At 36.2% G+C, this 19,247-nt stretch overlaps 1 protein-coding gene across 3 annotated transcripts in view; it reads right to left on the bottom strand.

The window, feature by feature from the left end:
• Window positions 1-19,247, bottom strand: part of ESF1 (ESF1 nucleolar pre-rRNA processing protein homolog) — a 59,012-nt gene that overhangs the window by 18,915 nt on the left and 20,850 nt on the right. The window lies entirely within an intron of this gene.

Here is a 19,247-nt window from a genome sequence, read left to right as displayed (position 1 = left end):
GATCCACTGAGAATATTTACGAACACTTATGGCTCAATCTTTATTTATGGTTGTATGTTTAAACAGACTGTGTAACACTCAATTTCAAAGGTAGCTTTTAAAATGTAACTAACCACCACCACCATCCCCCAAACTCCCAACTTGGAATTCATTCTGGGTATAAAGGTTTTTAGAGGAAAACCACCAACTACGCCCTGAGGAACGCTGACATCAAAGGCACCCCTTCAAACTGGCTAGTTATCCCCAGTGTGTGGGGAGAGGGAAGGACACATTTACTTAGATAACAGAGGTCACAGGAATACTTGGTCCATATGGGCAATGGGGATCTTTACCAGAGGCATCTTTTTCTCCATGGTATCCAAGTGATTATGTACACAGGGTGTCCTTAAAGCATACCGGATAAGACAAACTATCAATCTTTGCATTGAGAAAGATGAAGATTTGAAGTGTTTTGAACTTGGTTCAAGAGTTGGTCAGAATAAGAACTTATTTAGAACAGTGTTCAGAATTTGATTCACAATTTCTTATTTGAGCTTCTGTAAACCCCCCTCTCTTAAACACTTAAAGCACTTTATTCTTTCAGTCTGTGTCATTTATCACAGTTGGAACTATATATTTATTTGCATGATTTTTAAAAAATTATTATTAATGGCGATATCTCTCGCCAGGTTGCAAGCTCCACGAGGGTAGAGGCCATGGCTTGTTTTTTTCTTTTTGTCTTTTTTTCCCACAAAGGTAACACAAAGGTACCTTTTCCACAAAGGTAGTGACTAGTGGAGGGCCTGGCATATAGCACTTACCTATAAATGTCTGTTGAATGAAAGTGCAAAGGAAAAGATAAATGAGTCAAATCTGATCCCAACCTTATGAACAGGGAGTGACAATGCATGAAATTAAAAAGTAAAATAACAACAAGCCATGGGAACAATAGTAAACAGCAAAAATTACTAATCAGCCAGAACCAACAAATACTCTTTGTGTGTACTTAATACTATTAGAATACTGTTATATCTCCTATATGGAAACAACACAGACAGCTATAATAAAGATAATAAGGACAAAGGGGTGTAGGTAAGCTCTTAAATTGGGAACTGCTTCTTATATAGCATTTAATTCTGTATCTCCCAAAACAGTCAATGATGTATCCACAGAAGATACCCCCAAGTATGTGTTGAATGAATCAATGTTAATGCTTTTTGTTGTTGTTGATTGTCTAAGTTATTTCGGTGGGTAGCAAATGTTTTACATTTGTCTTGAATTTGAGCTTCTCATATCCTAAACCTCTTCTAAATCTCCTCTTACTATCCCTTAAAATGATGCCTTCCATTTTCAACTATATTCAGTTTACTGTGAATCAAGCTTCTTAGAATCAAACATTCTTAAAAAGCTGACTTTAAATACAAGACATTTGGGCCTCATTAGGGAGTTGTTGTTTCCTATATTTGTATTTTAATTTTGTATTTGTATTTTGTATTTGTGTATTTTCTTTGCCTTTCAAGTACTTTGTAATCACAATGCACATAATATCAAGCTGCCCTAATAAAAGACTAAAATTCTGGCCAAGTCTGGTGAAGCCATTCTGCTATTTAGTTTATGGCAAAGAGACTGAAGAACTACTTGTTCTACTGTTATTTTTTACACATAATGTTTACAGACAAGGTAGAAAATAAATGAAAAATTTTAAATGAATGGCTAAGATGTAAGAAAACACAGGGAACTTTTCAGAGTCCCGTCACAAGAAAGCTCAAATAGAAATGTTAAACTAGCTCAGAAGCAGGGAGTTTTCCTTGGGGAAATACTCTAATCCACTATGGTCTAGTGTGGATCTTGGGTTTTAATGGGCTGCTAGCCAAGGAGACAGGGGACAAAGTTTGTAGCCTGATCATGGTGGGAAGTCCCATCAGAGACCACTACCACAAAGCCAGGATCCTTAAGGGTGCCCTCAGCGGGTGCTGCTCCTCCTCCGAAAACTCAGAGGGAATACATGACTGTTTGGGCTTTGGCTATGGGTGGAACAAGGGAAGTAAAAATATACTTACCCAGAGAATTTATAACCACAAGCCCATAACTCCATGGTTGAGGCTGGAATTCACACTATTTGTGTGGCCCCAAACACTGCAATCGAAAAATTTGGTTACAGTTGGTCTTGGATTAGAAGTGCCTTTAGGGACCTTGCAAATACTCTAAAAAAAATATCCAAGAACAATGAGATCACAATCAAAATGCAGTATGAACCAGAGTAGGCAGAAACAAAATAATACAAGTCAGAGTATACAGACTACAGATTTTGGAATTGTCTGATACAGAACATAAAATCAGCACATTTATAAAAACAAAAGAAGAAATTAAGAGATTATCAAACGTATGAGACAGATTTGGAAAAGAAAAACTTCCTGAAATAAAGTCAATGAAATGAAAAAACTCAATGAACAAGTTAAAGAGTAGACTATACAGAGGTACAGAAAAAATTAATGAACTGAAAGATAAGACTGAGGAAATTAGCCAGCATGCTACACAGATTCAAAGGTAAGGAAAATATGAGTTATCAAATACAGAATGAGAAGGTACTACACATATCAAATAGGATTTCCAGAAGGAGAAAATAGAGATGAAGAAAAGGTAACATTTTAAGACAAAATGGCTGAGAAGTTTTCAGAACTGATGAAAGATACTAATCTTCAGGGTTCTGGATATCCAATTAATTCTAAGCAAGATTAAAGCTAACAAACAAAAAATGACCTAGATAGATCATACTGAAACTCTAGAACACTGAAGTACTTAAAAAATCGGGGACAAAAGACAGCACTGTAGAGTAAGGCCAATTCTTTCCTGACAGGGTTCAAAAATGTGTTTTTGGGCCCTGGGATTAACACAGTGTGTTCTTCAGTTACACTGGCTTCCTCACATGTAACTCTATCAACAGGAGTCATGGGAAAGACTTGTGAGCTCACAGCAAATTTGCCCCTCCGCAGAAATGGGTTAAGAGGAAGACTGGCTTGGCACATCCTGGCAATAGCAGATACCCTTCCTTCCCTAATGCTCAACACTCACTGCCAAAATCTGCCTCAAACCTACCAGGAATAATCTCTCTGTGCCTTCTTTCCCTATTCATTTTAGTCACCACCAAAATGCTCATCAGGTTCCCCCTAGTTTCCCATGTTACAATCCTCAGAAGTTAACGGTATATCCATTCTTCTGCCATTATCTCCCTCCCCCTTCAACTCTCTACCACTAAATTCTCTGCAATTCACAGTAAAAACTCAATTACTGAAACATTCTCTTCATCTTCTTGCTTGAACTGAAACCTGGCTACCCTGAGGATATTGCCCACCAAAGCCCCTATAATTGGTTTGTTGTTGGTGGGGTGGTGTTCGTTTTCTTCACAGAACCCTCATACCAACTGGCCTGGCAGGGGGGTAGGCGTGCACGGGGCGGGGGTCACTAGCGCTCTTCATCCAGTTTTAAGAAGTGTGATACTGGTACAGGGATAGGCAGACTAACTAACCAACAAAACAGAGAGCCAAGCAAGAGATCCATGCAGTTTTGAAACTTTGGTCCACGATAGAGGTGACACATCAGATTACTGAGGCAAAGGAGAGATTATCCAATAAATGGAACAGGATAAAAAAGATTTTCCATGTAGAAGAAGATGAAATTGGATCCCTACCTTATATCATATAAAAGAAATCAACTCCTGATGGATCAAACACTTACATGTCAAAAATCTTACATGTCAAAAATCTTAAATCTTTCTACCTTTAGTAGAAAATAAAGGCGAACATTGGTCTCATCTGTATAGAAAAAGATTTCTTAGATAAAACATAGAAAGCACTAAGTTAAATAAAGAACTCCTAAAAGTCAGCAGAAAAAGTCCAAACAATATAACAGAAAAATGGCCAAAAGACATCTATGAGTATTTTACTGAGGAGGAAACATATATGGCCAATAAATATATATGATGAGATGTTCAATCTCATTAGTGATAAGAGAAATGCAAATCAAACACTGCTGGTGGTAATGTAACCTAAGATCACCATAATGGAAAAGTAAAATTTAGTATTTCACCTTGTAAAGTTAAACATTCACATACTCTATGACCCAGTAATCACACTTTTTGATAAATACCCAGAAAAACTTATTTAAGCACATACCAAGAGACATCTAGAAATGTTCATAACAGCATGATTCACCATAGTAAACACCTAAGAACAACCCAAATGTGTATTCAACAGGAGGAAGTGTATATAAAGTGTGGCAGATAGCAGTCAAATGAATGAGCTACAGCTACACAAAATATGGATAAATCTTAGCAATGTAATGTAGAGTGGTAAAAAAAACAGTCCTAAAAGATTTAAAAATATCTAAAACAATCCCCTCACAATGTTAATAAAGTGAACAGCTTTAAGGAGATATAGTTCGTATACCACACAATTCACCCATTTAAAATACACACTTCAACAGTTTTTAGTATAGTCACAGATATATATAACCATCACCACTGTCAACTTTACGATATTTTCATCTCCTCAGAAAGAAACCGTAACTCCCTCCCCTGCAAGACACTCTGAAATACCTCCCACCCCCACCACAACTACCAATCTACTTCCTATCTCTATAAATTCCCTGTTCTGGATATTTCATATAAAATATGTGGTCTTTTGTGACTGGCTTCTTTCATTTAGCATAATACTTTCAAGGTTTACCACTTTGCAGCATACATCCCTTTTTATGCACCCACACTTTTTAGGAATACTTATAAATGAGATGAAAATATATACAATAGAAAGCAAAAGAATGAATACCGAAATCTGGATGATGGTTCTCTCAGGTATGGAGAAGCAGGGGAGATCAAATGGATAAACTAAAATTATGCATAGTTCTAGCTTTTGTAGTGGGTTCCCTTTTTAGTTACTAAAAATAAGTAAATGAAACAGGGCCATGCTGGACCAATGATGAAAGAGTGTCCCAATCCAAGGATTATAATTAATTTAATTATGTGAACCAGAGATATGTGAGAATAAAAAGACAAGTTTAGTAAATTTGACTATACCATTTTTGTTCTTCAAGAGACACTATAAAGACAGTAAAAAGACAAATCACAAACTAGAAGATATCTGCAAAACATATGACTGATAAAAGACCAGCCCCCAGAATAGATGAACTTCTATGAATCAGTAAAACAAAGACACACAACACTACATAAAAATGGTCAAAAGACATGAATAGGCATTTCACATGAGGAAATATGAAGAAATGCTCTTCCTCATTAGTAATTAGGCAAATGCCTGAGCAATCCCTTGAAAACGTAAGTCACGTCACATCACTTTCACTTCCCATTTCATTTAGAGTAAAAGCTAAAGTCCACCCAGAGGTCTACAAAACCCTTTGTTTGTGATTTGGCCACCTCTGTGCCCTCATCTACTACTCTCCATTTCCTGGCTAATTCTGTTCCAGCCACATCTGCCTCCTTATTACTCCTGGACAAATGAGAAATGCATCCCCCTCAGGACTTTTGCATTTCTTGTTTCCTCTACGCGAAATGCTCTTTTCCAGGATACTATACAGGGTGCACAGTCCTCTCCATTAGGTCTTTGTGCACAGGTCACTTTCTCAACAAAGCCTTCCTTGACTGTTCTATTTAAATTGCTACCCACTCCTACCCCTGAACATCCAGGCTAATCCATTTCTTTGCATAGCCCTTAATCACCACTTGATTATTTTACCCATTTGTTTACTAACTCCCTTTCTCTCCTCTTCCCCAACACACACACTAAAATGGAGGCCCCCATGAATGTGTGGACCTTTGTCCATTTTGCTCAGTGCTATATCTCCAGAGAAAAGAACAGAGTCTGTCACACATAGGAGGAACTCAACAAATATTTGAGGATAACACACAAATTAAATCCATAATGAGATACCTTACTTACATACTCAACTAGCGAAACCCAAAAAGCCTGACAATATTAATTAATGGTGAGGATAAAGAGCTATGAGAACTCACATTACTGGTTAGAGGAAAATAGTACAAGCACCTGGGAAAACAATTCAGCATGACCTGCTTAAGGTAACTGTGAGCATGCTCCACAACCAACAAATTCTACATTCATCCAAGAAATTCTATATATACCTAGGTGACAAGTCCTGGAATATTCACAAAGGCATCGTTTATAATAGCAATAAACTACAATAACTGGCAACAGAATAGATACATTGTGATATATCTCTAATGGAATTCCATGTAGCAGTGAAAATTAATGGACCACATCTTCACATATGGAGATGAATAAGTCTCAAAAATAGAAATGATAATAGCAAAAAGCAAGTGACAGGAGAATACACAGAGGATGTTTTTATAAAGTTCACATTTAACAAAACTAGATACAGACTGTTTATGGGTACATGCGTAAGTGGTAAAATTATTACAGTAGGAAAAGGGAATGATTAATATGAAATGCAGTGTCATAGTGCGCTCTGGTAGAGGAAGGAAGGAGGTGTAACTGGGGAGTCTCAAGGAGGACTGCAGACGTGAATAATATTCTTTCTTAAGCTGGGTACACAGGTGTTCATTTTATTATTTTCTTTAAACTGCAGATTATTATTGTGTTTACTTTTTGTAGCTATTCCCCCTCCACAATAAAAAGAAAAAGTAGTGAATGTTTTACTCTGACAACTGTGTGCTACACTGGCTTTCACCTACCTTTTGTTATTTAATCCCCACCAAAATAGGTACTTAACCCATTTTCTGATGCAACCCATCTATGCTCTTTACATGATCACAGTAAACTATTAAATACAACCCAAAATTTCATTATAAGCAGGTCCCAATCTACATAGTGTATTTGAAAAATCGACCTATAAATTGGTGGCTTGAAACTCAGGGGTTCCTAATTGTTTTCCTCCCTGGGAGAGTTTCTGACTACAGAAGCTATTAATATGTAAGGATATTTTTGAGGCTGGGGTACCACCAAAATGGCATTTCTAAGTCAATTAAAGAAAAAAACCTTTCTTTTATAAAAATGAAAGGAAATGAAAAACACTTCAACTCTCTAGCATTTCCATTACTTAACTTTTCAAACTAAGTTTGCTGCAATCTAAGTATTTTCTTTCCCATTTACTGGAGTGGGTTTATAGATAAGTAACCTATAATTCTATTTCTAAAAAGACTTCCCAAATAACTATTAGGAAAGCAGTGTCTTCTTAGCCTTTTTGATATTATGATAGACATTAAAATGATAATATATGCACAGCACACTGGAGTAAATGGAGGAAGCAACCAGAGAAGGATACCAACCTGGAGGCTCTGGTTGGCCTAGGGGCTAAACGGCTCAACACTTTGGCAAATTTGTAATCCACTGGAGGTATACTGGTTGGGAATCTATGAAATAGAGTCATCATTTAAAGTTTACTCTTTCAACTTTTCTAGAATTTGCAATTAACTTAGAGTTTATTTCATTGACAATGTCTTCTATTACAACATTTAAAAAAATTATAGAATGAGAGTAATAAAGAATGAAAGTAACATTAAAATCTAGGACTTCAGTATTTCCATGGCTTGTCTCACAAGCAAGCACTGTTTCTATTTTTAGGGATTCTCTGGAAACAATATCTGTTAAGGAAATCTATGACAGGTCAAGCATTCTTTGGGTCCAAAAAGATAATCAGAGTCTTGGAATACCAACTAATAATGTCCACATCTAGAAGCCTGCAATGTTCAACAGCAAATACTCAAAAGCCTTCCTTTGCCTTTTTTTAAACCTTCAGAACAGCTTATTCACTAGAAGATAGGTTTCTCAGATGTTGTCACATGTGACCGGCTGCAGAACAAAATGTTCCTGCACTCTGACAAGTCTGATAGCACACACTAGATAATCCTAGGTAAGCAGTTATTATTATTTTTTGAAAATAAAACTTCCAATTCTCAAATAAAATTCACTTAAGGTCTTGGATATCTTTGTGCACACAATAGTAAACACAAGCAGATTGAGACGAGCACTAAATGAAGAGGTTGGGCCCCAGATTTACTTAGCAACCCAGGGAATAGTCTTCAAAAATTTTAATGGGTTTTGAAGTCAGACAGATCAATGTTTGAATTACAATTCTTCTCTTTCCTAGCTTTGTCACCCTGAGCAGGTCTGTGCCTCAGTTTTCTCTTCTGCAAAATGGGGTAACAACCACTTAAAGAATCATTGGAAGAATTTAATGTAATATTGTTTGTAAAGTACCTAGCACAGTTCCTGAAGCATCATGGGCATTCAATAAGTATAAATTTCCCTTTCTTCCCCTAAAGAATATTTTAAAATATAATTCCTTCAGATTGAAACTATGCATCCAAATAAATGATTTTCAAAAATATGTCAAAACCTCTCTGTGTTTCTATAAAAAGAAGGAGCAATGGGAAACTAAAATGAAGCATTTTATGACAACCTAAGCTCACAACATTTAGGAAGAGCTGGTTACGTCCTATTGCAGACAGAATTCCCTAACTTATGCAAGCCAATTCTTAGCAATTCACATGCTGTTAAAGTACATGCTTTAATTTACCAGTAAGGCACATTATTCCAAACACCAAAGGAAACTCACCAGAGTCCAATTATTGGCACTCATCTTTTGGCATACATAGGATCAGATTTTCAAGTTTATGTCAAATAATTTTACAGATAAAAATTTTCCATGTCACTGAATGAGCAGATTAAGCTAAGGATCTCTCTTGATAGCTCACTTGATGAAAGCTATCCTACCCACCTTCAGTGAAGATTATCAGGAGGAAGGAAAGTACACTTACACTCTCTTCCCCTAGAAGTTTACATCAGGCAAACATTGTTTATGTGTAATGAACGAAACCAGAAGATTCAGCCTGCCTAGCCACCAACTCAAGCCACAGACATTTTTTAGCGCTTTACCTTGGACCTCAAAGCTGAAAATTATCATTGCATTATAGCCAGTAAGTAACTGTCTACAATGGTCTAACCAAAAAGTCACTGAGAAAGGCTGGCAAATCTTTCAGAGCACAGAAACATGGCATACAGTCCCACAGTGGGATAAGTTTTGTGTCAAACCAAAGATCTACAGAAAGTACTTATGCTCCATCCTTTATGTGGCTTCAAAACTTGAACCTATTGTAGAAACTAGATACGATTTTATGTATAATTTTACCAGCATTTCTGAGGAAACTTCATAAATTAAAAAATAAAAAGTTCCCCAGTTGGCACCATGAATTAATAGAACTATTTCAAGATATATGACAAGAGACATGAAGATGTTCTACTTTTTAGGAATTCATCCCTAAGAAAATTCAATATAAGGTTATTAAGTTATCCATAATAGCAAAATATTAGAAAGCGCCTAAAACATAACATCAGGGAAGTGATTCATAACTTAAAAATGAGAAACATAATGGAATCTGATGTAGGCATTATGATTATAAAGATTATCCAGAAACATACAAGTATGAGAAATGAAAGGAAAAAAGAACGCAAAATGGGGGTATAATATAGTCAACTACGTGTACTGGTAGAAGATAATGAATAAAAATGACTGTTTTATAGCTAAAACATGGAAGCGACCAAGTGTCCCTGAGTGGATATGTGGACAAATATGGTATATACACACACAATGGAATAATATTCAGCCTTAAAAATAAGGAAATTCTGACATATGCTACAACATAGATGAATCTTGAGGACATAATACTAACTGAAACAAGCCAGTCACAAAAAGACAAATACTGTATGATTCCACTTAAATTAAGTACTGAGAGCAGTCAAAACCATAAAGATAGAAAGTAGAATTGTGGTTGCCAGGCGCAGTGGGGAGGGGTAATGAAGAGTTACTGTTTAATGGATATAGAGATTCGGTTTTGCAAAGATGAAAAGAGTTGTAGAGACATAGCGGTGATGGCTGTACAACAATATGACTGTACATAATAGCACTGAACTGTACACTTCAAAATGGTCGAGATGGTAAATTTTATGTTACGTGTATTTTATTGCAACAAAAAAATTAGGAAAAAAATTGAATGTATTAAAGTAGTAATCTTAAGGTTATATGACTTCTCTGTTTTAGAAAAAAAAGAACAGCAATAATGAAACTGTTGAAAGTAAGTAGTCTAAGTGAATTCTGTCAAAAAATTACATGGAACACATGTAAGAAAAATGATCGTTTGCTAGTCAGACAGTTAGTTTGTAGAATGATGACGTGTGACAACCTCAAATAGAATGGCAAAAGTTCTGCTTTAAAGACCAAAGAATTCAGAACTTCAAACAAATCAGCACAGCTGTGGGCTATGGGAAAACAATACATGAAACAAACTCTCTCTTCTTCTTGAATCGACTTCAGGCAGATTGTAAATCTAAGACAAAGTTAAAAAAAGTACTACTGTCTGGAAATAGTGGCTACAGATGCAAACAGTACCACTGACGTGATATATGTGCAGAGAGAGAAGACCCACATTAACAGAATCATCCTAGATGCTTGGAACCAGAGGCCCTTATCGATTTCCATATTTAACTGGGATCCTAAAACAGCAGACCAATCAACCTGAAACTTCATAAAGTATGGAATTTTAACACTTTCTGAAACTACTGCTAGTATAAAAATCTACTGTTTTTGCTTTAGATCTTTTTTAAAGCTTCTTGGAAAAACCTTTTTTAAAATTAAATCTTAATATTATTAAGAGAGAAAATAATTTTTAAAATAATCCAGGAAATTCTGAGAAATTTACTGGCAACTCTATGGAGAAAATGTGCTAGTAACATTTTTAGATAACCCTAGCTGCTTCTAATTTTTATTACACATTCCAGAAGTGATTCAAATATTTTTTTGCACAGGAAAGTTTCAGTTTATTACTCTTACAAAGCCCTTGCTGTCAACCTGTTAGCTAGGTGATTCAAGGAGGAAGCACAACCTATGTTTTAAAATTTTAGCTACTTACTAGCTGTGTACAAGTTATAACAGGACATTGTGAACCGGTTTCTTCCCTGTCAACAAAATATGAAGCAAAATGCAAATTCTTTTAGCTTATTTTAAGTTCAGGTTTTCCATTTAACGCTCTCCTCCACACTCAACTCAAAATTTTAAACATCTGGTTATTTTAAAAGTTCTGACCAAAAAACCATTTTTGTGAATATATTTCAAATAACATACATTGGCAAAAAATGGAAAAAGAGATATAGCCAAAAGTAAACAGTGAACAGGCTTTGAGATATCTGAAAATTAAATTGTTTGAAACTGGGCTGCCTAGAAAAATGAATGCCCAACTGATTCAAAAACACTTAATTCTGAATAAAAAATGAATAAAACTATGACTACAGAAATATGTCACTGATGTCTCTGTATTTAAGCTTCCCAATGGGATACTTAACAGAGGAATGGAGATCAAACAAAGGTGGGAAAAAAGAAAGGACAAAAGATAAAGAGCAGATACCAGAATAAAAATAGAATACAACCATGAAGAATAAAGGAAAGAGTACGTAGAGTAAGGAAGAGCTGCACCCTCACCTCCTGCCTGACAGTGGGAGTCAAGAAAGGGCTCCTTGCAGGGTGAGAAAGAAAAGGAGTCCTTGCTTCTTCTCTTCGGGCTTCCATGCCTCCTTCAAAAGAGTTAAGTATCCTACAGCTCTGGGTGTTCCTAACAAGATGTCCTCAAAGACACCGACAGTTTCACCACTGTTATAGCTTTAAGTTCATCAGTACTAACCTTAATATGCCCTTTATCCCTATTTAAATCTGTCACCACAAGAAGTCTACAATTTCCAAATCTTTCCTTTTCCTAGAAAGGTACCAAACATTCCCATTTCCCATCCTTCCAACAATGAAGCCCTTCTAGATATTAGTCAGTAATAGTCCGTCATTAATAGTCGTTAACAAAATCCTCTTTATTCATTCACCCGCTAATATGAGTCTCACTGAAACCCGGTCCTCCTCTGGGGACACTGCTTCCCCTGAATCCCTTTTAGGTGGCAAATTTTTCTCTCCCATAGTCTGTCCTTGCTACTCACTGCTAACTCCAGTTCTCTAGCTGGCCCTCCTCCCCAAAGCCCCCAACTTTGAATATCATGTTATCAGACTATAAGACCTACTAGCCCTCCTTATTGCAGATATCTAATGACTGTAGTCTTTCCCATCATTTCTTGAACAGCTAAGCTCTTGGCTCACTGCCATCCACTCCAATACTAGCCATGTTATTATTCTTGGTGATTTCAACATTCATACAGATGACCCTTCCAATACCCTGGGCCACACCATTCACTGACCTCCTCTTCTCCAACCATTCTGTACTCCACCTCACTCCCAGGATCATAACTAGATCATGCCATTACCAAAAACTGCAATCCCACTATAATCTTAATTTCAAGTATCCCACTCTTCAGCCGTTAGCTCCAATCTTTCCATTTTATTCTCTCTAGTGCCCTAAGGCTAAGAATTCTTCTGTCTCAATCCATTACAATCCATCAATACTCTCACCTTTTCCCCATCCCCTACACTCAACATACTCTCATTTCCCTTCTAATCCAACAGAGATACCATGGTCCATCATTACGATCACTCCCTTGCATATAACCTCAATCCCCTTGCCCCTCTCTTGCTTTGTCATACTTGGTTTGACAAATCTAGTTTGGTTTAATCCAGCTGTCTCCTTACTCCATGCTTGCACCACACCAAAAAACGCGGCTAAAGAAAAACATAATTATATTGAGTCATCTCACTTTACATAACCATGAACTTCAACTGCACCCTTACTGTTGCTCAGAAATACTCTTAAATTTCCCTCTTCCCCACTCTCTTAGATGACTATTTTCTATCTTCCCTTTTTTCAAACTTCTACCTCCTCCTTTCTCCCTACTCTCCGCTGATGACCTTTCTTCCTATTTCACTAGGAAAATACAAGCAAATAGAAGACCACCACAGGCTCCTACCATCATTTCTACCCTTTAGCCTCTGTGACCATATTCTTTGCCGCCTTCTCTCCTGTTACAAAGGATGAAATGTCCATGCACATCTACCAAATGCCAGTTCCTCCACTTGTGCAAAAATACTCCAACTCCTTCTGCCTACTTTAGAACGTCGTTCTCTGCTTCATCATTTTTTCTTGTCTCTGGTGGATCATTCCCAGAAGTATATAGCATGCTCTTTCCCCATGCGAAAGAAAAATGCTCTCTTGATCTCACTTGCCCCTCCAGTTTCTTTCTTATTCCTCTGTGACCCATTATAGGAAAACTCCCCAAGATTTGTCAATCCATGAGTCCACAGTAACTTTAAAAAGGGGTGGGGAGGGAGCTCTACTAGCACTAGTTAGAATACTAATAAATGTAGAAGGAATGATAGAAACAGAAAATCAGCATTTTGCAACCAACAGTATAATAACTGACTCAAGTAAGGATCATCAATGAATGCCAACACCACCAAGTAAAATGCTAGGGAATAGGATATTCACATACCTCACAAATTCTTACCAACTACACAGGAAAAAATGTGCCTTTACAATGGAAAAATCAGTTGGACACCACCTAAACTGAGTAATCCAAGTTAACAGTATAAATAATGGGACAAATTGACATTATGTGCCTCCTGATGTGAGGCAATGGGAAGTATACAACATCTTTTATGGAGAATTCTTGCTAAAAACTTTTTACTTGAATTAATTGTGAGGAAACAATCAGACAATCCAGACTGTGGGTATTCTCAAAGCCAACTATTGTAGACACTTTAAAACTGATTGATCCTGGATCAAGAAAAAATTATAAAGACTATTATTGGAACGAGTGAAAAATTTGACTCTTATGGTATCAATATTAAATTCCCTTAGTGTGATAATGGCATTGTGCATACGCAGAAGAATGTCTTTGTTTTTGGAAGTTACATATTGAAGTATTTTTAGGGATGAAGTGTCATGACGCCTACAACTTTATAATAGTCAAATATTTTAAAAAAGAAGTTGTCTGTACTTGCTATCTCCAATTCCACTCTTCATTCTCTTGAACCTGCATTGACTTCATTCTCTCTATTCCACCAAAACTGTTCAATATCTCTGATGATCTCCGCATTGCTAAATCCAATGGTCATTCTTAGTTTGTATTTTACTGACCCATCTTCTCACTGAAATGCTTTCTTTACTTGGCTGTCTGGACTTTTTTGCCCAGCTGCCTTTGGATGGTCCCTACTCACCACCTCAACCTCTAAATGCTGGAGTGCTCCAGGCATCAGTTTATTTTTATTTTTTTTATTTTTAAAGATTTTATTTTTTCCCTTTTTCTCCCCAAAGCCCCCCGGTACATAGTTGTATATTCTTTGTTGTGGGTCCTTCTAGTTGTGGCATGTGGGATGCTGCCTCAGCGTGGTTTGATGAGCAGTGCCATGTCCGCGCCCAGGATTCGAACCAACGAAACACTGGGCCGCCTGCAGCAGAGCGCGCGAACTTAACCACTCAGCCACGAGGCTAGCCCCCAGGCATCAGTTTTTGAACCTCTTTTCTTCTCTACCTATACTCGCTCCCTTGGTGTTCTTCATTTTCAGAGATCTATGCAAAGAAGATGCCCAAATTTCTCTCTCCAGACCTGATCTCTTCCCTGAACTCTAAACTGTCTATTTTGATATTTAATAGGCATCTTAAAATTATGTGACCAAAACAGCATTTTTCAGGTTCCCTTGCAAACCTGTTTCACCCACAAACTTCATTATATCACGATTACTGCAATTGCCTCTTGTCTGATCTCCCCAATTTTATCCTTGCCTCCTCCCACTTTAATCTACTCTCAAGACAGCAGCCAGAGTGATCCTGTTAAAAATAAGTCAGATCTTATTGCTTTTCAGGTCAAACTCTCCAATGGCTTCTCATCTCACTCAGAGAAGTTGAAGTCCTTAAGATGGCCTATAAGACCTCATGATCTGGCCCAATGTTACCTCTCTGACCTCATCTATTATTTTTTCCTCCACTCACTCACTCCAGTCATGCTGTTCTCCTTGCTATTCTTCAAACACAACAGATAACCTAGAGTTTCAAGGCCACTCATTTGCTATTTCCTCTACTCTCACACTCTTATCTGCATGGCTCACTCCCTGACCTCTACTAGTCTCTGCTCAAATATTTTTCTTAATAGAGACTCAGCTGTCTCCCCTTCACCAGAATATAAGATTTATGAGGTCAAGGACATGTATGTTTTGTTCACATAGTGTCTAGAATAGTTCCTGGCTTATAGTTGGTTCTCGGTAAGTATCTGAAAGAAAGCTGGAGTACTGAGGATGGTGAGTAGAAAAAAGACCAGATATCCTTTTCACCAGCATCGATTAAACCAGAGATAAAAGAAGAAAGAAAATAAAATAAATAGATAAATAAAAGAAAAAGAGGACTTTTATCATATCTAATCTCTTTAAGACTATGAACAAGGAAATGTCATTTTTTGCTCATATTCTGGATGGAATTTCAAAGATAGTATTTATATACAGCTTGCATTATCTACAACAAAAAATTATTATATAGATTAAACTATTAATATAGGGGAGGTTATTTAATATGTAAGAGATAAAACTGATTATGCCTCATTTACACATATATTAAAAGATTCCCTAATAAAGTACATTCATTGATGAAAGTCCAATATGCTAATTATATGCATCACCTTATCTACTCTTCAAAGTGAGTCAGGCAGGATTATCTTTTTAGCAACACACTGAGATGGGAAATATTACTCTACATACATCAAAATAATGAATTACAATTTTCTTTAGAAATCTTATAATTTAACATTTTAACTTATTATTAATGAGGTTGTATTACCACATTTCCACAAGGAACTAGAATATCAATAGAAAGAGTAGTTCATTCTAGTTGTTACACCCATATACCTGTTATCTGTCCTTAATACTTTACCCTTAAGTAATTAAACTCCTGATGTTACTATACAGTATAATCCAATGTAAAATGACAGGAAGTTTAAATAGTCTAAACTAAAATTTCTTTTAAAAGGCAACCAAACCAAACCATACTCCAACAAGTGTTAGTGATTAAGACTACTTATGTTTCTGAAGAGCTTGATATTTGGAAATTCAAGACACAGAGAAATTGATGAATGATATCATATAATCTCCTGCTGACCCTCTGTGGTTTACTGAAGTATAACATCACAAGAGTCCTGAGGTTCAGGGTAATTTTTACTGGGAACACACATTTCTTAAGACACAAATCCACTGAAATACACATATGGCATGAATAGTACTCTGGCTTATAAGGTCCCTTTATAAATATTTCAAATTCAGCAAGAAAGGTAGTATTAGTCCCACTTTCAAAATGAGTAACTGAGGTCCTGAAAGATTAGCTCATTTATTTCATTTAACATGTCTAGCATGTAAAAGCTCCTTTACATTTATACATACCCACAGCCCCCCGTGTGCACTCATACGCATATACTTACCACGGATTCACAGTAACCAATACCCCACCTGAGGCCTTCAAAAATACTATGGTTAAAGACCTTTAAAAATGTATTATACATCAGAATACCAATTTTCATCCATTCAATTAACAGTAAAAAATACAGCCCAATGTTGATGATAATTCCATAAAACTGCCATTTTTACTCACTGTTGAAGGCATTATAAGTTGGTACAACCGTTTGGAAAGCAATTTGGCAATAATCTCAAGACACAAAAATGGTTCGTGCCCTTTCCTAGTAATTCCATTTCTGGAAAGTTATCCTATAAAAATAATTTAAAATATGGAAAAAGCTATAGATTATTTATAACATTCTAGATGCTTGGCATCTGAGATTTAACATTTGAGGTTTTGACACTGGTAGTTTTAACAGCTTGTAAGAGAACCACAGGTTGATCCACAGCATATGTAAAGTGCTATGTGAATGGGGAAGTCACATAACTGACTAGTGACTGAGCCTGACTGCCAGTATAAGCTTCTCTTTGTGGTCTGACTGCTCTCTACTAGTTCTAACATGTATAGAAATATTGCTAAAATAGGGAGGAGGGGGACATCTTTGTGAAAAATTGTTTTTAAAAGTAAAAGGTGCTAAAATAGCAAGCCAATTACTTGCCTGGTGATGAAAGTGAAGAGATCCAAAAAAATACTGATATTCGTGGGTTTGGGATCAGTAATGGCCTTAGGTCACATTTCTTTCCAACGCCACAGGTCTACTGTGGTCAAAGACTAGAAACATGATTAAATATTCAACAATAGAGAAACAATAAGTTAAACCATTATCTACCTAATCACTCAGTGGCTGAACTGGGGTAGTGGAATTACAGATGATAATTTTTCATCTTACATTTCTAAAATATTTTATGTTACATTAATATTGCATCAAAAAATTACAAAGTCAAGATAAAAATCTACTGCTAAATAGAAGAGGGAATAGTTCCCAATTCACTTCATGAGGTTAGCATTACCCTGATAACAAAAACCAAAGATACCGCAAGAAACAAAAACTATAGACAAATATTCCTCACTAATACAGGTGCAAAAATCTTTAAAAAACAATACTAAATTGAGTCTAGGAATATATAAAAAGGATAATACACCATGACCAAGTGAGGTTTATTCCAGGAAAACTGTATTGCTTCCAGTTATAGACAGAAGTATAAATACCACTTTTTGGTATTTGCTCTACATAGCTGTATTAATAAAGACAAAGCTTAGATCTGGTCCACTCAATTTAACTCCAAAATATTTGCTATAAAACTTCTCAATCAAGTTTATTTTAAAGCTGCTTTCTCAGTTAACTGAATACCTCAATTTGAAATACATTTATTTAAAATATCTTCACTCAAGCTCACTCTAAGATTAGAATTAAGCTACAATTATAACATATTTGACTTAAAAGATAGAATTCAACATTCCTTGGAATCATAAAGCCAAGGACCTTAAGCAAAAAATTCCTTCACAAACATCCCCAAGTGGTATGGTTATATTGTCTTATTGTGAAATGTACTGATAAAGAGGCTCAACTTAAAGTCGCCTTTGTGCTCTTTTGCTGAATAATTCTAACAATATAGAGAATTTTTCTTTATATTATGTTGAAATCTACTTTCCTTCAACTTTTATCCACTGGCAAAAGCACTGACTGCTGAGGTAATAAAAGCAATTCAGTCTTCATTTATGTATTCATCCTGCAAGTACTTGCTTTTTTTTTTTTTTTGGCTAAGGATGATTTGCCCTGAGCTAACATCTGTTGCCAATCTTTCTCATTTTGTATGTGAGCCGCCACCATTGCACGGCCACTGACAGGAGTGGTGTAGGTCTGTGCCCAGGAACCAAACCTGGGCTGCAGAAGCTGAGCATGCTAAACTTAACCACTAGACCACCAGGGCTGGCCCCATCCTGCAAGTACTAGAAAATAACTGTTAAGTCACTTTTTAGACTTTTCCTCTCCAGGTTAAATTAACTGAGTTCTCCCAACCACTGCTCATATGATAATGCTACAAAACTTCATTTTTTCTTACCACCACTTCCTGCAAAAGCCAAACATTTAAAACAAATGGGTTATAACACCACCACATTCCTGTAGGAATAAGCAAGAGATGTGTCCATTCTAGTAAATTTACTAAAGTAGTCAATCAATTCTCCAATACCAAAATATGCCAGTTTTCTTTCCCCCAAAAAACTACCTATGCAAACAAACGTTTTATTCCCAGTGCAAAAACATACTAGTTGTAAGAAACAGAAATAACTGAATACAGAACACTTACTTTTTAAGGCAATAGTATTCCTACAAGTTGTTAGTACTCTTTCATCTAGAGACTAATTGAGGCTAAAGAACTGAATCCTTGTCAAAAATTATGCCTAGCTTTAAAAGATATATATGTATGTAAACAGCAGCGATCTGCAAATACAGTATTGGTTGAAAACATACATGCTGATTTGCCCAGGATTGTTGGAAAACTGCACATGCTAGAAAACAATCCTCATTTATCCTAGCTTTTATCCATCTAGCTTTGATACAGTTTTAATTAGTATTGTACCACTCTAAAAAAATTGCTGAACCCTTCACAGTTATAAAAATCACTTACCAGTCTACTACTTCTTTGACTATCCACAGCAAAATTGAGATGGAAAACTATGTTACATATTTTGAGTTAGTAACACCTCACCAATTAAAGTCTAGTAGGAGTTATGTGAGAAAAGTCTACTTATGAATTACATATCTTGAAAAGTTTAATGATTTTAGAACACATGGTGCCTGGATTCAAGTTTCTAATATCCTGAGAATACTGGAATCGAACCTAGGAAAGGCCTACTTTCATAA

The sequence above is a fragment of the Equus przewalskii genome, chromosome 21 (assembly GCF_037783145.1).
Source record: "Equus przewalskii isolate Varuska chromosome 21, EquPr2, whole genome shotgun sequence".
Classification (NCBI taxonomy): Eukaryota; Metazoa; Chordata; class Mammalia; order Perissodactyla; family Equidae; genus Equus; species Equus przewalskii.
The sequence above is the reverse complement of the archived record's forward strand: the minus strand, read 5'-3'. Positions and strand labels throughout refer to the sequence as shown.